Source organism: Gossypium arboreum, chromosome 1 (assembly GCF_025698485.1).
Source record: "Gossypium arboreum isolate Shixiya-1 chromosome 1, ASM2569848v2, whole genome shotgun sequence".
Lineage (NCBI taxonomy): Eukaryota > Viridiplantae > Streptophyta > Magnoliopsida > Malvales > Malvaceae > Gossypium > Gossypium arboreum.
Window position 1 is genome coordinate 112322981 of NC_069070.1, and position 6113 is coordinate 112329093.

A 6113-nucleotide genomic window follows, 5' to 3' on the forward strand; every position below is an offset into this window, starting at 1 on the left:
TGGCAGTGGTAAGTCATCTGGGTTATTATTGTTAATCTCGTCAAACAATGGATTGTCTTGATCTGGGTTATTATTGTTAATCTCGTCAAACAATGGATTATCTTGCAATGGTAAATTGGCTACAGTAGGTCATTGATTATTCATCTGTTGTTGCTGTTGACAATTTTGGTGAATTAGTTTCTCTGAATTAGTAGCTAACTCTATAGGTGTTCCCTTACTATAAGTCATTTATTGAAACTAGACCGGCCCATGACCCGAGCCACCTGATCTGACCCGAAGGACCGCCCAAAATATGGGAATGTTTGGGAAAAATATAGGCCCTAAAATGGGCTTGGGTTTAGGAATGAGGTCCGCTTTAAAAATGGGTCGGGCTTCAAGCAAGGAGTTTTCAGCTTGGGCCTGACTGACCAGATTTTATTAGCCCCAAAATTTTATCCTTGTTACCAATCCCCACTTCCCAGCAAACCTAGTCCCGATATTCACATTTCCCTTTCCTCTTCCAATCCCTAATCTCTAAATTTTTCCTTGCTTTTTGTTTCTTTTTCGTTGCCACCACTTCTGCTTCTCTTCATTTTTCTGCTTTTCACTTTTTTTTGCCACTATCGCCATAGTTACTTCTATACCTTTTACTGGTTTCCACTTCTTTTCCAGTCTTCTATCGTCGCTACTTTACCTTAGTCTCAGTACACAAAGACATAAAAATTGGTTACTAGTTATTAAAAAAAACTGGTTAGTAGTTACAATGGAGTAGGTAAGTACTCCGAGGATCATACCCAAAGGAGGCGAGTATTAAATTAATGTTAACCTAAATGCAAATAGAAAGTGAGCTTCGTATATATAAGTTCTAACTTAATCAAATCTAAGTATGGGTGATTAGCTCGCTTTGGTAATCATAACTAATTGCTATTTTGGGTTTCTACTCAATCAACTAGTTGCTACCCTAGTAAGATCTCTCAATCTTCCATTAAACTAACGAATCAGCAAAAACTACTTATCTCTTGACCTCATAGTCCAGACCAGTTTAGGGCGAAGGTGCTCACGGATAGGTCATACCAATTTTAGGTTAATTCCCACCTAAATGACTTCTTAGGGTCGTCAAGCCTAGGGTTTAACTTCTTTCTCTTCCAAATAGCTGATCCACTAAGAAAACCCTACATAGCAATCAATTAATCACACTTCCATTCACTAATCCCCTATAGAAGGATTAGTTCCTTGTGGATCTTGTGAGCATAATAATCTTAATAATAAATATAAGCATAAATAATGAATCTAGAGAAAAGGTTGAAAGAATCTTGAATTATATCGATTGAAGCACAGAATCCATAGTAGTTTGATCATAGATACAACTCACGTTCTCTGATGAACATGAAATAGAAAAGAATTGAAATAAACCTAAAGCCTAAAAGAAAAGAAAAACTAAATACTAAACTTACAAAGAAAAACTTAGAATGTAAAAGTTGTCCTTCAAACAAGTGTTTTAATAGCCTATTTATAGAGTTAGGGTTGTTGTCATCCTTAACCTTAGGTCAGCTGAAGTTTTCGTGTTTTAATTTCCATTGTGTGGACTAAAATGCCCCTGGCTCTTTAGTGCTTCCCGTATAGGACTTATGTTGCAACACCCTAGCCCTTGTGTCAAGACATTGAAGGCAGTATGCATGGTTCAAGGGTAACTTTAGGGGTGCGCCGCGACATCCATTGGCTATGTCACGACACCTAAGGTAGTATAGCAATCCTGATATTCTACTCCCTATGTTGCGACATCACACTCCTAATGTTGCAACATAGCGACCAGATTTGAGTTCCTATGCCTTAAAATGGTCTCCTACACACTTACTAAGTACGTTAGCTCACCTTTAGGCCTCATTCAACCCCTAAGGTCAATAAAAGACTTAAAATGCACTTTTTATTAAATTTAAACTAAACTATGAAAACATAACTCAAACATACTAAAATTGCTCGTATCCAAGCTCTTCAAGTATGAAAGCTAGTTTAATCTACTACATTGAATTACAATAGGTCAATAATGATATTTTTTATTTAAACCAACCATTTTGAAAATTTTCAAGTATAAATTAACTAAAATACTACATTACTAAATCCTAACAATAAAAGGGAATATTATATAAGCACTCTTACCCATTGCATGTTATGGTCTGGTTTGAAATGGGAAATGAGTTTAAGATTGATCTAGATGAAAGTATAGATAAGGTTTCTCATGTTTTGAAATTAACTTTGACGAGAAAAATAGCTGAGAAGCCTTCAAACAAAATGAGAGTATGGAATAATTTGTAGAATACTTGGCGAGTTAGGGCGGTAACGACAGTTCATTGAATGGGTGTTAATTTGATGGTTATTAGTTTTTCCAATTCTAATGTGATAGAGAAGGCTCCGAATGATGGGTTGTTGTAAGCATCTACAAAGAAAATGATGTTTAGATCATGGTGTGCAGGATAGTCATTATTGTTTAATTTTGGATCTAGATGCATGGATTGCATTTGTTTCCATTTACAAAGACAAATGTGGAGAAGGTCAGAACCAAGTTAGGCAAGCACATCAAGATTGAGAATCCGAATGGTTTTATAGTTCTTAGGATATGTTACTTGTTAGCTTTGAGTTGTTGGTCAATTGTATTGTGTGTAACACCCTACACCTGGTTCAAAAAAAGATTGAATGTAAAACACCACATTCGTTGTCATATCAACACAAATGAATGATCATACAAATATTTCTCATAAAATTTTAATATGAAAATCGATTCATTGGATGTGTAAATATCATTATAGATGAAAATTGAACTTAAATAGGCCATCATATGATGTTTTGAAGTAAAAATAAATAAAAAATGAGGCCATGTTACGAATCTTGGGCTAAATGATCAAAACGCAATGCCAAGTCTCAACACATTTTATCTGACCTCATAAACACCATATGTACCAAACGAATCTTGAGACTTTTATCTTTAAAGTTGTATATCTTGAGACAAATGGATCATGTCTCAAGACATCTCAAGATACAATGTCATGTCTCAAGACATCTCAAGACAAGCATGGAATGTCTCGAGACATGCACTTAGGAATGCATGATCAACCAATTTTTTTCCTTTTGTCTCGAGACATTTTCTTACTATCTCAAGACATAAGTCTAGAAAATCCATAAAATCATTATTTAAAGTCATGCAAACATGCCTCAAACCTTTCATAAATAAAATAGGCATGCTACCAAAAGTATACTAGCAAGCTAGATTTGTAAAAACAAGTCCAAAACATACAGATCCTTCACTAAAAGCATGCTAAATCAGAATTTGAGTATGTAAGTAAATTATAAGAATGAAACCATGATGCAAAACCATCAAGATCTTAACATTTGAAATAAAAAAAACCTCATAAGCAACATATGTACCAAATAAAGTGTCACTATACCAATATATCTCAAATCAGCATAAGGCAATGAACCAAAGACCTTATAGTATCCTAGGCCTAAGTACATGGAAAAAAGCTAAAACAAAGTTCAAATAAAGGTAAGAGACGTAAAAGACCCATTAAGACTCCCAAAAGTGGAATTGCTCGACCTTAATGCATGTTCAAAAACCTTCTAAACCTGCACATGTAAAATAAATCCACGATCGAGCTTTTTCACTAAGCTCAGTGGTGTATAACTAATTCCCATTATACCAAATATCAAGCTAAATTAAAAATATACCAACAAGCAACAACATTAAATGTCATGAAATTTAAAAAGCATAATAATAAGCAACATTTCAAGTAGTACAAGACATAATTAAACTACCAAGATTATAACATTCCACATTTATATCAAGACACATTAAAATTCATGGTTACATTACATAAGGAAAACATCAAATTTCATATACATTTCTCCATAAAAAATATTTCATTAACATACTTATTATTAAAACATTACTCGAAATAACCAAATTTAACATCGTAAATGGATACACGAATATCTAACTAGTCCTAAAAAAATGATGCATAAACAAATCAAATAGGTACACAATGACGAATCTTTTAGGCATGTGTGACACATTCATAAGAATGCAAAAAGAGTTACAAAACGAATCTCCCAAGTGCATTGAGAAAACTCATAATGAAACGCCCCATACCCAACCTGATCGGTTGATCCGGACTACAGGCTGCTATGCTTCTATTCTAAAGTTTAACTAACACATTCTTTAGTATATATTCCGGCATTCATACTCAATATAGTTATTACTAAAACACGGTTATAAAATTAATACATTCATTAATACAATCCACAATTCATAATCACTTAATAAAATATTAATTAAAACGGTTAGTTACTGGACTACGCCAATTTAAGACTTTATTTCAAATATATATACCTTTAATTTAAGATATAGAAATTACACAAAAGTAGCTTTACTATATTGTCATATTTACTTAATTACAAATTCGACTCTGACCCTGAGGCCCTGCCTTTAGGTTGCCCCGTTTTATGCATATTACTACGAAGAAACATGTCAGTCTGAACACGACAGATTCTGGCTTGACCCCTCCTCAAAACTTCAAATTTCCCTGTTTACCTAAAATACATAATAACACATACGTAATGTCAAAAGAACTTAGTGATTTATCCATACCTTGCATCAATAGAATGCTAACAAGCTGGTACTTCATGATTTAGATTTCAAGTCTGACTTTGTCTGTACTAAGATGGTTCGCCAATCTTATTGGCGTAGTATTTACATCAAACTAACTTGCTTATTTGTACTTGGTACATCATCTTCAATAACATTATCACTTATTTATTGGCGCATTCTGAAGTATAATTCCACTTAGTCGATTACATTTGATCTACTACTGACGGCTTGACAACAAAAGATTTTGTATTCGACTATACAAAACCTTACACATGTAAAGCTTCCACTGATGAGATTTCATAGATTTAATGTTAGAATACAAATTTATAAATGTTTAACCTCTTGGTGGGTTATCCCTACGAATTTTATCTTTACTAATTGCCTTTGGAGACTCCTATACATCTAATTCCTTAAGAGGAAATCTGTGTGGATTCTTGCTTGTGGGCTTATAAAGAAAACCCATAGATAATTCCCATAACATGTCTCGCATCAACAAATACATATAACTGAATAAGATAGATCTTGGCGACTGGTTCCTTCTACGGACTGCTATTGGTAGCTTGTCCTAACGGACTCAAATTTGTAGTATGATCCTTATGGATTCATGCTTCAGACCCAAGTATGTTGTTCCATACTTGTGATACATATCAGCGGATTCATGAAAGAAGACCCTCATTATGAATTAAATAAGAGAATAAACTCATACCCATCAAGCAAACGAATTTGGCTGACTATCATATATTGTATACGACTCGTATAAATAGATAACTTGTACCTTTGGATTCGTGCATAGAAATAGATTACAAGTAAACGAGCACATTCTTAGCGGACTTATGAAAGTAGATCCAATGTTTGCGGAAACATAGACTTGGACATATACACAAATTCATATACGTAAATTATCTTGCAGACCTCTACTAGATCATGCCATGGCCATGGACTTGCATTCATTTATACGGCTTAAAGCCTTCGATTCTGTAGAGTCTTTTACCACCCTTAAAGGATTTCATATACTAGTGCATACCCTTCTCTGTACAGTCCTCCCAAACCTTCGCAAAGCCAGTTATCATTAATATTCATTTTCTGTATAGTCCACCTGAGCCTCCACAAAATTTCCTTGTTAATTTGAACACCTAAGTGTTCCCTCGCAATGATGATGTCATTTGCCAATCTAGGTTCACATGTCATATCAGAGGTAAAACTTATAACATATCGTATTCTCCTTCTCCACCTCCCATCTCAATCACACTTCGACAGATCTAAATGACTTCACATATCATTCATATGCATGTATTTCATACATAATTGGTCAACCAATACTACTATTCATTCACGACACACATTACTCCAAACATTTCATTTATCCAACGTAGTTACTTACAAATAGTTACACACGACATGCATCACGATATATCATCATTCAACCGTAGAATAATTTATTGCTTGCAAAAAGAAGTTAACATACCCAACACATGATACTGAAAAAGTAAATATC